Here is a 22,604-nt window from a genome sequence, read left to right on the forward strand (position 1 = left end):
CAAACTTCCTAAAACCACAAAAGCTTGTAAAATTATGGGCCCCAAGCAAACTCGTAGTTAATAACAGAAAGTCTGGGGTGGTGAAGATTGTTAAACATCTACCTAAAGACAAATTTTTGACATGTGATGGGCTAGCCAAAAGCATCAATAGTTTTCTCTTCCTGAAATAATGCTAGCCCTGTAAGCACCTGGTTAATAGAAACCTTGTAAGTCCCTAGTGTTCAAAGGTTACTATGGAAAATTGCCACTAGTAATAATCTTCCTCTAAAGCTAGCTAACCCACTCCCACTCAGTGTGTTTCCCCCTTGAACACATCTGCATTATCTCTTTAATGTATACCCTCTTTTTCTTTATTAAACTTGACTACTTTTTCCTACCATTCCTCTTGTTTGTCTAAATTCTTTTAGTGGTGGGACCCTGAAATCTGGAACGGGGCTCATCAGCACTATTGCCAGCAGGGTACCTGTTACAATTGGACAACATTTTAAAATGGTAAGGTTTGAGCAGAAAGAATATAAATAAACCTGTATCTCTTTCATTCAAGAGCTTTCTAAAGAAAATTCAGTTTTAGGTCTTTTGTGTCTCTTGCTTCCTCCAGCAGAAATGCTCAGATGGAGGCCTTGACATCTATTGCTCTTTCCCTTGGGATCTTCCTTTGCTCCCTCTGGATGTTTTTCCAGGAAACTTAGGACCTGAAACTTTGGAAGCTGTTCCTCCCATTAGAAAGTCTTTTGGCATAAAGGCTACATCATCTCTGCTCTAAGCAGTGGTGCAATCATTTGTGCTCTTGTGCATGTTTCTTCTCCCTAGCTGCATCTTCTTCTAGGACTAATCTTTTCCTTTCATCAGAGTTTTATGAAAGGTGAACTTGGAGTTCAGTCACAGGTTGAGAGAGACAAGTGGAGAGGAGTTTCAATCTGTTTGTATAGCAAAGAAATCAGGATTTAAGGGATGATTTTGATTACTGAATCATTATATAGATATTCCTTTTTGCTTTCTGGTGTACGTCAGGTCTCAGAAAAAGAACTTTACATATAAAAGGGACTTTTTGACTCAGGGGTCCCTCAGCTTCACTTGGAAGAACCTGATGTGGTGATTAGATCAATGGTCACAGAGGTGCCAACGCCTCAGCCACTGGAAGGTGAATGAAGATATGACAAACAACCGTAAGCCTGTAGTTAAGAACCGTCCCTGCTTGATAACCCTGCCAGTGTGTGCTTCACACCATACCTTCCCCTCCCGATGTGTTTTTTCCTTTAAAAGAAAGCAAGCTGGAGCCCTTTTCTTTCCTTTTGCTGGCAGGCTTTGCTGGCTCCTACCTGCATTCTCCCTGCTTTCTCCCCTCAATAAATCTGTTAATCTTTGACTCACTGTCCTGCATGGATTTCCTAACGATTTGGGCCTAACAGTATATTGAAGTAGACAGATGGAAATTCCTGAAATCTCTAAATTGCAATCCAGCTACCTTGATCTCTGATAATGATTGTACAGCCTTGTGACAAACCTTCATTTGTACCCAGTTATCCAGTTTTTCAACTTTAGAGTCTTGTAATTGCTAAAGAAGGCCCCTAATTTTATTGATGAAGGGTCCTGGGTCAGCCCAGAACTAACCCACCCCAAATCTAAAGTTATCTTTATGACCGAGACTGGATCTCACCTAGTGGGCCTGTCTGGCATGCACAATAGTTTAGACTTTAACCTATAAGCCACTATTACCTCATTCCACCATTTTCTTTCATACATTCTGTGACTAAGCATGTAATCAATCTGAGCATGCCCAATAATTAGATAACCTTTAATTATATCATATCTATTAATTATATAGCCACTGTGCTCATAATCCTAAACCCTGCCCACTTTTTCTCTAAATAAACCATCCAAAATATTGCAGTTTGGGGAGACAGATTTTGGGGCCACAATGCCCTCTGCTCTCCTATGTGTTGCGTAATAAACTCTTTCTCTCTTTGAAACCCCGGTGTCTCTGGAATTGGTTATTGAGTGTGTCGGGCAAAAGAATCCACAACCTTTGTGCAATAACAATTTGGTGACCACAAAAGGACAAATGCCCACATCTCTGGAGCCCCAGCAGTGCAGGTAAGCCTGGTAACCAATCCTTTTGCAGCCACTGGACCGAATTTAGTCTAGAGGCTTGGCAGCTGGGGTTACTTTGTTCTGCTGAAACTCCAGAGACTTTTGGTGCCTTTCAAAGCTTAAAAGACAGAAACCATTTCCAGTTCCATGTATGGACATCTGGTTGGGTGAGTGGGTCATCAGGGTAAAGGTGGATTGGAAAGTAAATGTAATTCGAGTCCCCTTGACCCAGGCCAGGGTCATGCTTTCAGAACAATCTCCTTTGCTCTGACTGCTACACCTTCTGATTTTGGAAACCATACCATACAGGTATGGAAGCCCTGACCTAATCCAACAATTAGCTGGTGTTTAATGAAATTAAGTAGGCCTGTTTAATGTTAACCGGTGTGTCATCTAGGTATTGTTTAATTGCTAACTCGTGTGGTTTAAGGTACTGACCTAAATTTGTCTGCTGACTATACTCAAAAAAAAAAAAAAGGGTAATCCAACAATTAATTGGTATTTAATGAAATTAAGTAAACCTGTTTAAATGGTTTAAGTGCTATCAGGTATGTTATCTGGGTATAGTAAGAGTTGATGCTTGTTTAATTGTTAATCAGTATGTTAAGCATTTAATGCCTGTTTGTTAGTTCATTTGTTCGGTCTAGTTATTAGTTGGTGTGCTACTTAAATATAATAAGTGTTAAGTATCTGTTTGAATTTGTTGATTGGCATGTTTCTGAATTTGTATTGGCCAAATGTTCCTATATTGGTTACTGATTATGGAAATTCTTTTAAAAAGGAAATTTTGGGACTGTATTGAAAATTGAAAAAATTTGGTTATGAGCCTATAAAAAAGGTTTTATTTATGTAACGTAATCAATATGGATTGTAATTACTGTAAACAAACCTGGACGTTAGAAAGAAATTGCTTCTGGAATTCCCTTAAGGCAGCAGAAAGCTGCCAATGGGCTGCCTCTGGAAAAAGTAAAGAAAGACTTTTTCCAATGGTCTTAGTCACAGCTTTTAGTAAAATAAATCTAACAATGGGAAATAGTTAAAGAAGGGCATAGGAACTCTCAGAATTCCACAACCTTCACCTAAAACTTCCAAACCCACAAACCTAGCTTCTTTCTGTCCAACCTATCCCTACCCCAAGTGCTAACCTCCTAAAGCAGTTATAGGGGGAAGGCAAGGCACAGAAATATATGGCAAGGTGTGGTCTAGAATTATTTTTTTACTGGGCTAGAGATTAGAAATGGTAAGCATAAAATACTACAGAAAAGGTTATGGTTGTTAGTATTTTTTCCAACACTACCTTTGCAATGGCAACTGTAATAATCAGATTATTATTAATGTATAAATAGCCTTGGGATAGGAATAATTGAATAACATATAATTATCAAATTATAGTAAGTGAAATGAAAGATCTTTGAGAGATAAGGAAAACTTTTCCTGGACTTAGCCTTGGGACAAATTAAACAATTGCAGTATATTTTCCAGAACTTGATAGTCAATGTACTTTTAAAATTATTTGTGTTTTAAGATATTAGGAAAACAATGAGATTTTTTCAACCTCTGATAAAAGGAATTTTATGATAAATTTTAAATTGAACAAATGTGACTTTATCCTGCTTGGGTGTATTCTCCTTAAGTCTATATAAGCTTAATGATAAAATAAGCTAGTATTTATAAAATTCCTCTTAAAATAGTGTAATTAGATAGGTTAGGTTACATGAACTGAGGAATGTACCTGGTAATAAAACTTGTATAAAGTACAATAAAATTTAAAATGTGCTAAAGCTTCAAATATACCGCATTTAAGAAATTGGTTAAATTTAGTAGGAAATATAAGGAGATTTTTTAGTAACTTTGAGTACCTAGATTTCAAAGAATCTGGCTTTTTGTTACTTGGCCATTTGTTACCTCAGTATGTGAAAGAATTTGAATTTTAGTGACTTGGTTAATGTCAATCAGAATATTTCTGTTAGTAAAGGCTGCCATGAATAGAGAAAACCTAATTCTTAGCTTTAAAGAGTTTATATCCTAATTAGAATATACCTGTACAAGGGCATAGTATAAGACAGTGGCAATGAAGGAATAAAAATGCTGGAAGAATTTTAGAAGCAGACAGATAAAGAATGACCTAAGAAGTCTTCATAGAAGAGATGACACTTGTTAAGTTCTTTAAATTTAAAATGCAGCATTTAAATAAATAGAACTCTGAACTAGTTTTTTAGAAGCCAAACTTAATTTTGTAAATGAATATATTGCTGGTACTACTTAGCACTTGCAAATAATGTTGAGAAAAAGTTTGAGGTTTTTTCTGGATAGAAATCCCTTAAACACAAAAAGCTGATTGGGCTTTTCTGAACTTTGAAGATAGTGTTTAATTGGATTGAGAGATTTTAGGCATATTGTAATTGTTTGTGTGTTCTGAGTATAAAGTATATAGATGCCTGATTGTGTTCCAAACCCAAGCATAAACTTCTTCCTTTTTCCATTATTTTGTAATATCTGTGTCTCTTCTCCCTTTCATGAATACTGTTATTGGAAAGAAGTATGCAGATTCAAAAGATTTGTGAATTTGGTTTGTTTATCATATATTTCAAAAAAAGAAAGCTTTTGTATTAAGCTGAGTATTCACATAAAAGCTTAGTTTTCTCCCCGTAAAAATAATGTGGGTTGTTAGTCTGCTCTTAATGTAAAGTTTTAAAAAAAAGTTTAAAAAAAGTTTTTCCTAATCATCTAAGTACTCTGCCTATAAGACAAAGATCTTATAATAATATCCTTGTAAATATCCTTGCCCTTCTCCTTTATTTCAGAAGTCAAGTCTTCTCACTGTTAAGAGAAAAACTATTACAAATTGTTCTTTCAGGTGATGAAATCATTTAACCTACTGCATAGGAGGTGCTTGGGAAGTATTACAGTGTTTAAAAAATTTTCTATTCTGTTACCAGTTAAATTTGTAGAGGTAAAATAATATTAGATTGTATAAAATTTCTAAAAACCTGACAGTATTTTCACTATCAATGTTCTTTCCTGATTCTAATCTATATGATGTTAAACAGTGGTATGGTGGTGTTAGTCATGGTTTTGGTTATTCCTAAAAGGCTACACATCATAGAAACAGCCAAATTGTCAGTTGCATTGCTTTGCTCTAACACCTCTCTAAAAGTATATGTAGTCAACTATAGGTCAGAACTCCATCTGCAACAAGGAAAGACTTTAAAAGAGAGGCAGGACAAATATATAAATCACATTTTATCTGTTAATTAACATAGCTGTAGTAAACATGTAAAAGTAAATCAGAACAAAACCTCTGCTATGATTGATTAATATAAAAGAACTATCCAATGTTTTATTTCTGAAAGCAGCTTCATTTAAAAATGCTTATAAAAATTAGAGGGTTAGAGTGTAAGCTTTAACCATTATCTTTAAATTATGAGGTGTTTTTCTCTTTGTATAGCCCAGTAGTTTCCTGGAACTAGTGTCTATGTGACACCTGAAACTCAGATTTGGTTCTCCACCTCTGACACTCAGCATGGGTCCATACAGCAACTGCTTAAAAAAAAAAAAAAAAAAAAACTGAAAGAGATCAAACAGATTAAAAGTGTTATGAAACTGATCTGATTAAAACTAAGGTAAATCAGTATACAAGGCAAAGGAAATACTGTTTGCATTTTAAAGCTTTAACATTTGTGTGAGACAAAAAGAAAAATGTTTATTGTGCCCAAAATTCACACTATCTAATTTAATCTGTCTCATCAATTAACCTAATCCAGCTTTATTTTATATAGAAGCTGGAATTAAGGAACAAAATCGTAATGTTATACACAAGTCAATGTTATGCAAAGATGCATTTCAGAGTATTTTGGGAAGCAAATGGAAAAGTGTTGGCAAAGTCCCTTGAGAGACTGGGAAAAATAGAACTATTAAGCTTCCCCACCTAAGGAATTCCTGACATTTTCTTAAGAAAGTGGGGCTCCCAATTTAGTAAGCCAAGGCCTCAATCTTGAGGCTTGCCCTTTTGAAACTTATTTCTGTTATAGTAAACTGAACCTCTTTATGATCAGTGCCTAAGAGTCATCTCCAGAAAATCTCTGCTGTTGCTTAAATGTGGTCTCTCTCTAAGACAAACTCTGAGCTTCCCCCCAACATGAGACATAATTTCCATGGGGACAACCTGGCACTGGCAGCGTGAAACAACTGGCCGTGGCATTGCAGGACACAACTCATCATGGGTTGGTTGACCAATAGGGGGTAAAGAAATAGAGTTTCAATAGCTGGGAGATTTCAAATTAAGTCAAGAGGTCATTCTGGAGTTTACTCTTATTCAAGTTTCAGTCAGATATTGCAAACTGCCAAAATATGCAAACGCCAGCCAACAGTGTTCCTAGAAACCTGAAAGATATCCTCTGATCTATAAAATTTTACTTTTAAGTTTGTTTTTCAGAGACTTGAAACCTCCAGATCATTCCAATGCCAGAGAATCTCTGAAACACAGAGATACTGGATTCTCCAAGAAAAGTAACTGGTTTCATCCCTTGCCCCTTAGTAACAACACTCTTTTACAGCTTTGAAGCAGTTAGAGCGTCATTGCCCAGATATCCCTCAAGATTGACAGATAATTATCAAATGAGAAAGAGGAATTATAACTGAGAAATCTAGATTTAAGGGATGATTTTTTTTATTAATTAAAAAAATTAACTAACACAACATTTAGAAATCATTCCATCCTACATATACAATCAGTAATTCTTAATATCATCACATAGATGCATATTCATCATTTCTTAGTACATTTGCATCGATTCAGAAAAAGAAATAGAAAGACAACAGAAAAAGAAATAAAACAATAATAGAGAGAAAAAAATAAAAATAAAAAATAAAAAAATAAAATAAAATAAAAAGAAACTATACCTCAGATGAAGCATCATTCAGTGTTTTAACATAATTACATTACAATTAGGTATTATTGTGCTGTCCATTTCTGAGTTTTTGTATCCAGTCCTGTTGCACAGTCTGTATCCCTTCAGCTCCAATTACCCATTATCTTACCCTATTTCTATCTCCTGATGGTCTCTGTTACCAATGACATATTCCAAGATAATTCTCTAATGTCGGTTCACATCAGTGGGACCATACAGTATTTGTCCTTTAGTTTTTGGCTAGTCTCACTCAGCATAATGTTCTCTAGGTCCATCCATGTTATTACATGCTTCATAAGTTTATTCTGTCTTAAAGCTGCATAATGTTCCATCGTATGTATATACCACAGTTTGTTTAGCCACTCTTCTGTTGATGGAGACTTCAGCTGTTTCCATCTCTTTGCAATTGTAAATAATGCTGCTATAAACATTGGTGTGCAAATGTCCGTTTGTGTCTTTGCCCTTAAGTCCTCTGAGTAGATACCTAGCAATGGTATTGCTGGGTCATATGGCAATTCTATATTCAGCTTTTTGAGGAACCGCCAAACTGCCTTCCACAGTGGTTGCACCATTTGACATTCCCACCAACAGTGGATAAGTGTGCCTCTTTCACCACATCGTCTCCAGCACTTGTCATTTTCTGTTTTGTTGATAATGACCATTCTGGTGGGTGTGAGATGATATCTCATTGTGGTTTTGATTTGCATTTCTCTAATGGCCAGGGACATTGAGCATCTCTTCATGTGCCTTTTGGCCATTTGTATTTCCTCTTCTGAGAGGTGTCTGTTCAAGTCTTTTTCCCATTTTGTAATTGGGTTGGCTGTCTTTTTGTTGTTGAGTTGGACAATCTCTTTATAAATTCTGGATACTAGACCTTTATCTGATATGTCATTTCCAAATATTGTCTCCCATTGTAGTAGGCTGTCTTTCTACTTTGTTGATGAAGTTCTTTGATGCACAAAAGTGTTTAATTTTGAGAAGCTCCCATTTATTTCTTTCTTTCTTCAGTGCTCTTGCTTTAGGTTTAAGGTCCAGAAAACCGCCTCCAACTGTAAGATTCATAAGATATCTCCCTACATTTTCCTCTAACTGTTTTATGGTCTTAGACCTAATGTTTAGATCTTTGATCCATTTTGAGTTAACTTTTGTATAGGGTGTGAGATACGGGTCCTCTTTCATTCTTTTGCATATGGATATCCAGTTCTCTAGGCACCATTTATTGAAGAAACTGTTCTGCCCCAGGTGAGTTGGCTTGACTGCTTTATCAAAGATCAAATGTCTATAGATGAGAGGGTCTATATCTGAGCACTCTATTCGATTCCATTGGTCAATATATCTATCTTTATGCCAGTACCATGCTGTTTTGACCACTGTGGCTTCATAATATGCCTTAAAGTCAGGCAGTGTGAGACCTCCAGCTTCGTTTTTTTTCCTCAAGATACTTTTAGAAATTTGGGGCACCCTGCCCTTCCAGATAAATTTGCTTATTGGTTTTTCTATTTCTGAAAAATAAATTGTTGGGATTTTGATTGGTATTGCATTGAATCTGTAAATCAATTTAGATAGAATTGACATCTTAACTATATTTAGTCTTCCAATCCATGAACACGGTATACCCTTCCATCTGTTTAGGTCTTCTGTGATTTCTCTTAACAGTTCTTTGTAGTTTTCTTTGTATAGGTCTTTTGTCTCTTTAGTTAAATTTATTCCTAAGTATTATATTCTTTTAGTTGCAATTGTAACTTGGGGAGCCCGCTGATCTGAGACTTGTAGCCGGTCCGGGAAGCAGCCTGTGAAAGAGGGGCGCCGACCACTGCGGCTTGGGAAACTTGCCTCTCTGAGCCTCTCAGCTGGTTCAGGAAGGAGGGAGGGAGGGGCGCCAACCACCAGCCACCAGCCACCGTGGCCCGGGGAAATGCGCGCCGCTCAGGGAGCTCACCACAGCGGAGTCTCACAGATGGTCCAGCCAGTCCAGACTGGGGTACACTGTGTGTCCGGTCCCTGCCGTGGCCCCGGGAGCTGTTCTGCACTGTTTCAGGTCACCTAGTAGTTGCTCTGGAGGAGGAACTAAGACGCACGTATCTTACTAAGCCACCATCTTGGCCCCCTCTCCTAAGGGATGATTTTGATTACTGAATCATTATACAGATATTCCTTTTTTGTTTTCTGGTATATTAGGGTAGACAGAGGGAAATTCTTGGAATCTTTAAATTATAATCCAGCTGCCTTGATCTCTGATAGTGATTGTATGGCCCTTATCTTCTGCCTTCATGATTGTAAAAGTTTGCCTGTGTGTGATTAACATTCATTTGTTCTCAGTTATCCAGATTTTCAACTTTAGAAGCTTGTAATTGCTAAAGACAGCCCCTAATGTTTATTAGTGAAGGGTCCTGGGTCAGCCTAGAACAAACCCAACCAAATCTAAGGTTATCTTGATCACTGATCTAACCAAAGTGGGTTCACCTGACATGCACAGTAGCTTAGACTTTAACCTACAAGTCATCTATACCTCCTTCTGCCATTTTCTTTCATACATTCTATGACTAAGCATGTAATCAGTCTGCCCATGCTCAGTAATTAGATCACCTCTAATTACATCATCTGGGGTCATTGTGCTCATTAGCTGAACCATGCCCATCTTTTCTCTAATAAAACTGTCCAAAATACTGTAGTTCAGGGAGACAGACTTTGGGCCTTTAGGCCATCTGCTCTCCTACTATACATCTAATAATAAACTCTTCTTTCTTGGAAACTCTTGTGTCTCAGGAATTGGCTATTGAGCATGTTGGGCAAAAGAATCCATGGCCTTTGTCCGATAACATTTGGCTTCAAGTTTCTAGGCTTGTCTTTAGCCAAACAAAAGTATTATACAAAAACAAGTCTAGCTAAACAGCCTACAGAATGGAGCTTTTGAGTCAAAGCCTTGTAGTAATCAGATAGATGCATTTTCCTGCTTAATGCCCAAGTCACATCTTTGTATTTGCTGTGGTTTTATGATCCTTTTGAGATAGTGAATAACTTGAAGATGATTTTAGGCTAAGGTGAAACAGCTGATGGAGAAAGAGAAGATGCAGAATCAGAAAACAGAAGTCATATTGGTGGATCTAGGTCCTTTAATTTTCCGTATCTATTTATTTTCCCTGAGTGATAATGGAGATGGACAGCGTTAAGTCAACAGTCAAGAATAAAATTCAAAAAACCAGAATTCTCTGCTGAAACAATCTTCCTGTTAGAATATTTTATTCCAAACACTGCCATGATACCAGTTCTCCTTCCTCTGTCAGTCAAATCCTAACACTGCATAGGAATCTAGCCTCACCAATATCTCCACCATCTTCTGATTCTTCATTCTTTGTCTACTACCTTCATCTTAGCCTATAAACATGCGCAAGCTATTCATTACCTAAAAATGACAATGACAACAAGAGCAACGCCAAATATGAGAGTTGGATAATACTGGAATGGGAATTAGGCTGAAGTGGCTAGTGTGTGTATGACGGTCAGGAGGGTGGCACCTTGGGAAGTGAAGAGTATGGAGTGAGGAGTGAGACATGACTATGCAGGAAATTAATACATAAATTAATGACACGCATCAGCATATTCTTCATTAGTAGAGTCTGGTACATGCCTTCCATAGTGGTTTTGGAACCTTGGTATCTAAAATTAGAGAGTCAGGGTGGGAGATCATCAACTCTAGACAGCTGCAGGTGACATTATGTGATGATCAGTTGTGTGTGAATACTGCAGTGGCAGAATCCACTGAAGAGTTGGGAGATGTGAAGGAGTTTATTGCATATGAAGTGATCTTTAAAGAGGTGGTGGCACCTGAGGTATTCTGTTAATCCTCTTTCAAAACCTGAGGTGGGAGAGGTAAACTAAAACCCAGAGGCTGTAGAGTGCTACATCCAAATTTAGAACCTTTGAGGTCTGTGTTTCGAGAGGAGCATATTAGGCCAGCTCTGAATGCAGAACACTCCCCTGGAAAATGGCTATATATCTCTTTCTAAAGTAAGAAATTCTGTAAGGGACTACAGTAGCCATTATTAATGCAATCTGAATAAAATGGGCATTTGCCTTATAGAATTTTGAATCAGAATCCTTGAAGGTGAGGCCTGACCATCACATGTACTTTTAAAAGATTCACTCAGAGCCCTCTTTGTGTGTGCTTGGCTTGAACTGTTGTTTGCCAACTGTGAATAAAATGTCACAGGATCTCTTAAAGGGAGAGAAGGAGGCTGGAATTAAAGTACATAGTTTATATAACCCCTCAGATTCATAGAGTTCAGATGTATTTCCAGAAAGTCTACAGTTTAACATAAAATATCTTTGGCATATGCATTTATTAGTACTGAAGTATAATTCACAGTAAGGGGTTGCCAAAACAACAATATTTAATACAATAACCAAGACAAAAAGGTGGAAGAGAAGCCAATGATCTGAGTGATAATGAAATGGAAGAGCCTGGGTGTATATTTGTGTATTTTCATCTGCCAGGATATACAAATAAAGGTGATCCCACTGTTGCTTTGCTAATCAGACTCTTTGGGGGTTGAGTCAGAGAGATCCCAAAGATCTTCCTGGCACCCTCAACATAAATATTGGTTTGCCGCTGACACCAAAGCTTTTTCACCTCTGTGCCAGTAGGACTTCACGTTTGCTGAGTGGAGGACCTCCCAGGACACAAGGACCTCTGCACCTTCCGGTGACTGGTCCTCGGAAATACAGTGCTTTAGGCAAAGGTGATTGAAACCTGAAGAGCAAAACTCTGGGAAAACAGGGCTCATTGCATTTGGCATTGGTTTAGTTTCCCAGAGGATATCTATTTTCTGCATGGTTTTCAAGTTTTGTTAGTCCCTGGAGACTAGCGGTTAATTGATCGCTGTTTGTCTTCCTTTCTTATTTCTTGCAACATTACATCATGAGAATTTTCCCATGCAATTCACTGTGTTTTGAAAACAGCATTTTAATGAAGGGCTTTGTATTTCATCATATGATTGTTGATAATGTACTTAAAACATTCTCCTACTGTTAAGCACAAAGGTTGTTTCCATTTTTTAGCTATCATGAATAATGTTGCCATGGATATCTTTGTAATAAATTGTGGACAAATCTCTTATTTCCTTACAATACGTTTCTACGTGAAAACTTGCTAGGTCAATGAGTAAAAAATGTAAATATGTATGTGCACATTTGTGTATATGTTTATGACACAAATGTTACATTCTTATTATAGAAAAATCATATAATATATATAAGCAGGTATTGCCCATAATCCCCAAACTCAGACATTAATCCAGTTAATATTTTACTATATGATCTTTTGGAATTTTTTTATGCATATATTGTCATGATTTTTTAAAAGGCTTTTTTTTGCATATTGCCGAATTGCTCTCCAGAAAGGAATGTGACAGTATATACTTCTACCTGCTGCAAATGAGCTCCTTGATTATTGCAATTAAACACTTCAATACATTAGAAAATAATACTGCTATTTTTATTGGATTTTATGTGACTCTACTGATGTTGATTGCTATTTTGCATGTTGTTTTTTTTATTATAAATTCTTCTTTCATGAATTGATTTTCATGTTCTTTTTCCCTCCTTCATTCCTTTAGTTTTGAATGGTAGCGTTATTTTAAAATATAGAAAAATGAAAAGAAGAAAATGACAACTACCCAAATATCCATCACACAAAATTCACCATTGTTTTCATTTTGTTATAATCGCTCTCAGTCTAATTTATGTTTATAAGTTGCTTAAGTTACATAAGTAGTATATGAATACACTGTCCTTGTTTTTTTAATGAAAATAAACACATTGGGTATCCAGATAAAGTTTCCCTTGACCTTGTACCCTCCATTTTTTCCCATTCCTCCTCCTCCAGTAAAGTGCTAACATGATTTTGATCTTCTAAGAATTTTATATATACCTTTATATACATAAATATGCATCCATAGAATATATATATATAATATCATCTTGTGTCTGAATTGTTCTTTGACTCATTGTTTTCTGCCAATGTATTTTTGAGAAACCCATGTTTATAACATAGAACCACTGCATGTGCATTCTTTTGAACTGCTTTGTGTATCTGGATTCATAGTATATGAACACAGAGATTTACTTGTCCTTTTCCTTATTGCTGAACATTCAGTTTGTACAGTTATTTTAAAAAGAGTCTCAATTCTCTGAGGGTACACGGCTAACTTTATTTTTCTCCATAACTACAGTTGTAATGCTCTACTAACCTCTCCCCCCACTCTCTTTGGCTGGGTAGTGGGATCCCTTAATGACAACTCATTTGAGTCAGCAAAATCACTTCCTGATATTGAACCTGTCCCAATTCAGTTCTTTAAGACTCAGTAATGTACATTTTAACACTATAGTTTCATATTTGATTTAAAACAATATCCCTTTTCTTCCCCTCTCCACCTGAACAAACGTGTGGCTCTAAGGGCTTGGATTGGGGGGAAGCATAGACTGTTCATGATTCCTCACGTGCCGACTCCCACAATGTCCCCCTCTTTCCTTCCCCTTCCCCTTCTCCTCCCTGCTGGTTTTGGCCAAGAGGAGAGGAAGGAATAAAACACATCATCTATTGAACAGCCCAGCCTGGAGACCCTTCCTAGGGTTGGCTGTACGCACTTTCCCAGTTCGTTGATTTCCTTGTGAAATAGAGATTTCCAGCTTCCCCCAGAACATCTCACAGCATTCCTTTCAAGTAGCAGCCTTGTGGCTTCATGCAGTGGTGATCCCCAGCAAGAGAGCACAGTCCAATCTCCCCTGCTTTCTGTGGGTATAGTTGGCCAAGGCAGGATCTAATTTCTATACCTATTAGAAATTGGGAACTTCGGGGCATTGTCAGTTCCTCCCTCCAACTGGCTGCCCCTCTCAGCCATCTTTCCCTTGTAATGTTCCATTCGATCCCTTACACCTGTAGCATTGTATCTTCTGTGACTAAACAGAAATTTAGCCAGAGAATAAACATGTGTATCTCCCTTTTTAAAAGACATCTACAAACCATTCTGAGTGATTCTCTTGGCCCTTCCTTTCCTGGTTGAGGAAATTGGAGGGAGCACCCCCCCAAAATTCTTCTTTTCCTCCCATTTCCCCTACTGTGACCACGGATGGGGTGGGAGGGCAGCCACCTGTCAATTTTACCGAAATGTTACCCCTAGGCAGGCTCCCAGAGGAGGTGAGTGCTCCCAAATATTTGACCATTCTCTAGATTTAGACACTGTGGGGGTGCATGGTACCTTTTGTTCTCACCTGTGTTCTTTAGTTAGTTCTAGGAAAAAAGAGAAAAATTCCACTTTTTACCTCACTGCATCTTTTTACAGTAGTTTTCAAGATTTTTCTGTGCCACACAATGCAGTTCTGAGTATCCTCGAGCAGGCCTTTCTGTACATAGATATAAGTGCTTGGGGCAGAAGATACCTGGAAAAAGATCTGCTGAACCCTTAGTTCTAATAGAAACTGCAAAATTGCCTTCCAAAGTGACTGCACCAATTTATACTCCTACCAGCTATGTAAGTGATTATTTTTCCATATCCTCATCATATTTGACATTGAAGGTTTTTTATCTTATGGGTGAAAAATATTTCATCTTTAATTTTGCCTTTCCATGAGTTCTGGTAGAGCAAAATATATTTTTGTTGATCTTGTTTTTATTTCCTTTTGCAATGTTTGGCTTTTTATTTATGTATATGAGACCTTTATTTATAGAGAATATCAGTGCTTTGTCATAATGTGTTTTACTGCCCCCCTCCCAATATTAGGCATCCTTTAGTCAGAATGATCTCTCTAAAATTCAAGCATTAACAAAGCACGCTCCTATTTAAAATGTGGTATTTCCATTCCCTTCAAGATACATTTCAAAGTCTTTAACAGGGAGTACAAATTCCTTGAAAATGTGTATTCTGTATACTTGGCCAGCTCATCAATGGCCATTTTGTGCCTTCCAGTCTACGTGTCCCATGAGAACAAATCCATTTGTGGTCAACTGTATATCCCATCCCGATTCAGGTCTCCATTCTCTGACATACCTTTTTTTTTCCTTTTCTCTGGAATAGCTCTGACTCTTATTCATTTTTGAAGACTATTAATGCATCATCTCCTGTGGTGTACCCTCTTTTCTCTGATTCTTCTCTCTTATGTGATTATAATGCCCTTTGCATAGTCTTCTAATGATGCTTATATAATAGTTAGCACTCTCTTTGTGGGCAAGATTTATAGCTTACTGCCCCTTAATATCCTCATGAATAGCCTAATGCTTAACATATAGTATGTGCATGTAGTATGACCTAACTAAGAAATTGTATGAAGGAAGCTAAGCCATAGAAATAATAGTTATGAAGCATGCCATGAAGTAACTGAAATAACATTTATTTGAAAGGAGAGAGAAGAGAATATAATTATATCATGAACAGCAAATTTGGTAACTAGGGAAGGTAAGAGAACAGATTAAGAATTGAAGTATAGGATGGGCAAGGTTTAGTGATTCAAGATGGTATTTTACGATGGAATTTTCTTCTGGGATGTAAGCAAATACACATCAAACACCAAAGGGAACATGACTATTTACAGTGGAGGATTCACAGAAAGAGATGGCTGGAAACTGGTTAGACGGCTTTTAAACCCCTCCTCCCCATCGAGCAGTGGGTTAATATTGAAAAGAGAATTTGTGTAATAAATAAAAAAATGTAAATAAATAAACATTTGGGGGAAAACTGTTGGTGTACACTGTGTTCTCCCACTGCTCACAAGCGTAAAGGGTGGTGCCTGCCCCTCGCCTCAAGCCTATGGGATGACTCAGAGTTGAGGTGTAGACTGCACTGATATCTGACTCCTATAAAAGAAGTCAATAGGGCAAGGCATTGGCTGACTAACAGCCAACAAAAGAGGCATTGGAAGTGGCTATTCTGAGCAGCCTGTGTTCCCAGCATTTGTCAGTAAGAAAACATGAGTGTTTTTCATGAACCAATGATGGATCAGGTGTAAAAGAAAGCTAGAAGAGAGTCAGAGGGTTGCGTGGAGGGACAAAGGATGTCATTAGAAATAAACTGAAGGGATGATCTGAGTTTTAGGAACTAAGGATGGAATAAATGACCAGAAAATCCAGAATGGAGACAAAAGGAACCGTAAGTAGAAAGCCCCTAGCGTGGTCCCAAAGATTTTATGAAGGTATCAAGGGATAAACGTTCAGCTTTGAACTTCTTCCAAGTCCAGAAAAAAAAACATCAGTCAAGTGAAAGTTAGTCTCAGCCCCTTTACTTTCTTCATTCTCCACATTCAACCAAAATGGTCAGAAAGTTTAGTCAATAAGTTGTGGCTGAAAAGCAGAAATGATGGTGGGAAAACAGACAAGAGCTATAGCTTCTTGCCTCACTACAGGCTTCCTCTAGCAACAGTTCAGAGTCAGCTGGGGGTGGAGAGATAACAAAAGCCTTGTTTTAAGAAAGTTGGAATTTTTAACATGTTGAACTGGATCTTACAAATCCATCTTAGAGTTCTGCCTATCACAGCAGTGGTAGCAGCTGGAAACAGCTGTATGTGAAGAAGAAAAGAATATGGGGAAACTGGAATCTACCAGGACATCCGTATCTGCTCTCCCTACTTTTTAACCCACAAATTTCAGAGTACGATGACTGCTACTTCTGCCCAAATTGCATTTGACTTTGTCCAACACAAACCTAGAACCTTATGGAGAAGGGAGTCCTGGAAAACATAGTTCTCATGGTACCCAAGTTGGCCATAGAACACTCCAGCACAGCCAGGGTGATGAAAATGCATTAAATTGCACTGACCAAGGCATACCTACTCCCCAGAGAACGCATCATGTATGACAAAATATTGTCATTGTTTTCCCTTAAACAGATCTTCCTCCTGTTGTGTTAATAAAGCAAACCTAAGTGAGTTGCCTGAGAGTGAAATGAAAACAGCCATTTTCTGTTTGTTTCAGGTACAAAGAATAGTGCTTTCTTTTCTTCCTTTCATGGCACAGCTAGATCAGAATGAATATCTTTCTAAAATGGAATTTGAAATGCTGTATTTTTCTTTTTTTTATTGTAAACAACAATCAAACATACAAACAGTCTTGACATACATTCTTGACATGGTGTACAATCAACGGCTCACAATATCATCACATAGTTGTGTATTCATCACCATGATCATTTTTGAGCATTTGCATATATCTGAAATGCTCTATTTTTCTATTTCATATTATTTAAATAACATTTGACAGCAAGAGAAGTTCATATTGTTTATACTATGGAATACCTGTCTTTGCCTCCATCATGACTTTCTTCAAGGACTTTTCTGTCATGCTTATTGTCATATATAAGGAACCTTTCTTTATATTATTATTTTATAGTGGGAGAAATAGAGTTTTGATTAAATGAAGGAACCTATAAAATAAGCACAAATGCCAAAATGCCAAAATATACAAGGACATCTGAAGAAATTAATTTGGATTTGGAAAAGAATAAACTAGTAGTTGGTTAGAGAAAAGTGCAAGGAATTGGACATAGGGAGAAAAAGCATGGCCCAAGACTCAGGAAGTTTTGCTACAAACTTCTTGTGAGACCTACATCAAGTTGCTTTACCTCATCTCTTTCCTCCTCTGAGACTTTTGCATGCCCAGAGCTGAGAATAGTGCATGATATATTGGTGCTGCTCAAGGTCTATGAAAACTTTAAATCACTTAATTAATCAATCAATAGAAGGATTGGATTTTTTTCCAGTTTTGATATTCTGTGAATCTATTACTTCCTTCTTCTGATTTTTAGCTTTAGCTTTTCAATGACCTTGGTGATTTTCCCAGGACTTGTACTAAAGACAGAGCCTTTCAACCAGGACTTTCAGCATAATACTACTTATGTCCTTGAATTCCTTACCTTTGACTGATTGTGATAATGATGATATCAATCATTAGCTTAGCAGATCAATCCTATGCCTACTGGATCAAGTTTTAACCTGGAGAATTTCTCACTATTTGCCTTTTTTATTTCTTCACTAACATAGCTAGCAAAAGGCATGAGACCACTTAGTCTCAGCTCCCCATAGATTTCTCTCAGCTGGGTCCTCTTGGCTGCTTCATAATCAAGTTATTCTTTTGTGATTGTCTCACCATTCACTGCTCACATGATGTTAAGATGACCCCCACTTTTCCTTTGCTGTCATTCCTTCTCTTGTTTTCCTCATCAACCAGCTTAAATTGGTTATAACATCTTGCTAAAATGGTTTGTTTCTTCTCACTTTTCTTTTACTCATCTCATTTGCTTTCTCAGTTTCAAATACCACATCAATGGGAATGATTCCCAAATTTGTGCCCTAGATGTACACACTTCCTAGTATCAAAGCCCACATTTCCAATTATTGACAGCTATTTTACCTGAAGTCTTCAAAATCAACATATTTAAAACTTAAATGAATAGTTTTTCTCTTGGTTTTCTCACTTACACAAATTGAACTATTATCCTTCCTATCACTAAGGATTGAAAACTGGGATCACATTGAACTCGGCCCCACAACCCTCAACTTTCCTTGTCCCTTCACATCCATTGTAAAGTTGTTTATTTTCACTTCACTCAGTCTGGTCTACTGCAAGTCAACCTGAAAACACTGTATTGTGGAATATGGAAGTTAGAAAGAAGGTAGGACTAAGTGAAGCCAGAGTTGGGGGACCTGATGCAGCTATAGAGGGCTGGTGCAGCGGGAGGAGTACTATGGACATTTCATGGACCTTAATCAGGAGCACACTGGTTGCATCCACATCTGATTACATCTGCAGTTGGCTAAGGGGAGCATCTTCTGCAAAGAGCGGCACTTAATCCAATCACTCAAAGGCTTTTAAGGAGAATTCAAAAGAGAGAATCTCTCTTTTTCTGCTTCAGCCAGCTGGTCTCTCCTGGGGAATTTGTTGAAGACCTTAATCGGAGCTGCCAGCTCGTGGTCTGCCCTACAGATTTTGTACTCTTAGGTCCCCACGGTTTTGTGAGACACTTTATTAAATCTCATATTTACAGATATCTCCTGTTGGTTTTGTTTCTCTAAGGAACCCTGACTAATACAGTCATTGTTCATAATATTTTAAATATGCTGTAGGATTTTATTTGCTCACATTTTGTTACAGATTTTTGCATCTATATTCATAAGAGAAATTGGTCCTTAATTTTCTTTCTTGTGATATCTTTGTCTTTACTATCATAATAATGCTGGCTTCATAGAATGAATCAGCAAGTGTACCCTCCTCTTGAATTATTTGGAAAAGTCTGAGAAGAATTGACATTAATTTTTAAATGCTTGGTGGAATTCACCAGTGCAACCACCTGGTCCTGGACTTTTCTTTGATATAAGGTTTTTGATTATTTATTCAATCTCTGTACTTTTTATAGAGCTGTTGATGTTTTCTATTTCTTTCTGAGTTTGTTTAGGTAGTTTGAATGTTTATAGGAATTTGTCTTTTTCATCCAGATTATCTAATTTGTTGGCATGCAATTGTTCATAGTTGGTTTTTTTGTTTGTTTGTTTTTGCATGGGCAGGCACCAGGAATTGAACCTGGGTCTCTGGCATGGCAGGCGAGAACCCTGTCACTGTGCCACCATCACCCACCCAGTTTTCTCTTAATATTTAATTATTTACAACTTCTGTCTATTTTTCTTTGCCAGTATAGCAAAAGATTTGTAAGTTTTGTGAATCTTTTCAAGGAACCAACTTAAAGTTTTGTTGATCCTCTCAATTGTTTTTCTATTCTCTAATTCATTTATCATTAATAAAAAAGATTGATCCAACTGAATGCCATTTACAAGAGACCTATTTTAGATCCAAAGACAAAAATAGGCTGAAAGTAAAAGGATGGAAAATGTATTCCATGCAAATAGTAACCCAAAGAGAGCTAGGGCTGTTGTATCAGACAAATAATAGACTATAAGTAAAAACTGTTACAAGAGACAAAGAAAGCCACTGGTTTTCACATTTTTTGAGGTGAAATTCATATAATATAGAATTAATCTTTTTAAAGGGTACAATTCATTGGCATTGAGTACATTTACACATAGTAAAATACCAGCCGTATCTTATTCCAAAAATTTATTACACCAAAATGAAATCCCATGTTCATTAAGCAGTTGTTCCTCATTGTTCCCTCTTACAAGCCCCTTTTAACTACCCATCTGCTTTCTGTCTCTATGATCCATCAAGTTTATATAATTTATATAAATGGAATCATACAATATGTGACTTTTTGTGTCTGGATTCTCTTGCTTAGCATAATTTTTGCAAGACTGATCCATGTTGTAACATGTATCAGTACTTCATTCCTTTTTATGGTTGAATAATATTCCATTGTATGCATATTCTATATTTAGTTTATCCGTTTATCCATTGATGTGCCATCTGGGTTGTTTTCACCTTTGGACTGTTGGGAATAGTGCTGCTGTGAGCGTGCATGCACAAGTATTTCTTTGAATATCTGTTTCTGTTCTTTTGGGTATATAACTAAGAGTGGAATTGCTGCATCACAAGGTAATTTTATGCTTACCATCTTGAGGTTCTGCCAAACTGTTTTCCACAAGTTGCACCATTTTATATTCTCACCAGCCATGGGCATGGGCTTCAATTTTGCCACATCCTTGACAACACTTTTTTATTTTATTTATTTTTTTAATTATAGCCATACCAGTGGGACTTTTACTTTTTTTTTTCTTTTTTTACATGGGCAGGCACCAGGAATAGAACCCAGTCTCTGGCATGGCAGGTGAGAACTCTGCCTGCTGAGCCACTGTGGCTTGCCCCATTTACTTTTAATATAACTGTTGATATATTTGGCTTTATATTTTCCATCTTACTATTTGTTTTCTCCTTGCACCACTTACTTAATATTCCATTCTTTTCTTAAATTTTTAAAATCATTTTATTTTCCTTGTTATTTATGGATGTTTGCAATTTTTAGTGATTTTACTATATATTACCACATGATTTTTCACTTATTACAGTCTAATATAATGAGTAATTTTGTCAATTTCTAGAAAATGCTAGGGCCTTAGAACACTATTTCTTCTGCTCCTCTTTTGCTTTTTCTGCTATTGTTGACATGAATTTTAATTTTACAGATACATATAAGCACACAATACATTAATATCATGTTTGATGGCAGTAATTTTTTTGGATTTTACACACATATTTACTCTTCTTGTCATTTAATAGGATTAATATTTAATCTTTTACAATTATTATATTTCCATCTATTATTTTTCTCATTGCTGAATAAATGGTCTTAGTATTTCTTTTAGAGTGGTTCCATTGACTACAAATTCTCTCAAAACTTGTTTCTCTGGAATGTCTTCATTTACCCATCACTTTTGAGGGCTAATTTTTCTTGTAATAGAATGAATTGTCATTCATATTTTTAAGGCATTTTAAATCTTTTATTTCCTTGTTTTCTAGCTTACTTATTTCGGTGAGAAATCAGCTGTTGATCCTTTGAAGTAATATATCTCTTGTCTCTCTGCTTTAAAACTTTCTTCTTTATCATTGTCTTTTAGTAATGATATATGATATACCTAGGGAAGGCTTATTTGTAATTATTTGTTAATTGTAATTTTTTTTGTAACTAATGTGTTAGTGTTTTATTAGTCTGGGAAAACTCTTGACTATTACATATTCAAATATCACCTCTCCCACATTTGCTATCTTGTCTCCTTCTGAAACTGCAATAACGTATGCATGAATTTATCATGTCCCACATATCTCTTAAGCTCTGTTTTTAGTATTTCCCATTCTGTTTTCTCACTATGCTTATCTCTTCCATTATATTCAATCCATTTTAGAATCCATCATTTCCATTCTTAATGCCAGTTATTTTTAAGTTTGAGAATTTCAATTTTATTATTTTTATGGAATCCTATCCCTGTGAAATTCTACATCTTGTCATCTTCTCATTGTACATATTAATCACATCTATAGTAAAATCCCTATCTGATAACACCATCTATAGGTCTGTCTCTAATGTCTATTTCTTTTCTTTTTTTTTCTTTCTTGATATGCTGTTCATTTTTTATTGAATATTGAACATGGATTGTGAAAAGTTGTAGAGGCTCTGGGCAATGTTTTCTCCACCTGGAGAGTATTTATTTTGTTCTCTGTTGGACAGATTAAGTGAGTAGTACCAACTTAATCCATTCAGAGCTAAATTGATCTGAAGGTAGTTGAATTCTTGACAAAGCTCTGCCTATCTCTGGTTTGCTCCTGCCTGGGGTGTATCTTTTAGGAATATCAAGAGATCACCTCCCATATTTATGACGTTCCCCTTTCTCGGCAGGCCTGGATCGTCAGTTGTCTCGCTTCAGTTTTTGAGGCTACTCATAATTTTGATCTGCTTTTTAACAGCTTTCTTCTTGGCTTCTCAAATGCTAGCCCTGGACATCAGAACTAGGCAAACGCATCAAGGTGAAAATCACTGAGTGTTAGCATTTCTTCTTTTCTCCTCTCTCTGTCTGGGAAACAGGCTGAGGAAGTCCTGACAATTTTGCTTCCTAAGCCCTGACATTCTGCCCCCAAATACTGCTGGCTTCTCATCTATTATCAGGCATTTGGCTTAG

Source organism: Tamandua tetradactyla, chromosome 6, assembly GCF_023851605.1.
Source record: "Tamandua tetradactyla isolate mTamTet1 chromosome 6, mTamTet1.pri, whole genome shotgun sequence".
NCBI classification, from domain to species: Eukaryota; Metazoa; Chordata; class Mammalia; order Pilosa; family Myrmecophagidae; genus Tamandua; species Tamandua tetradactyla.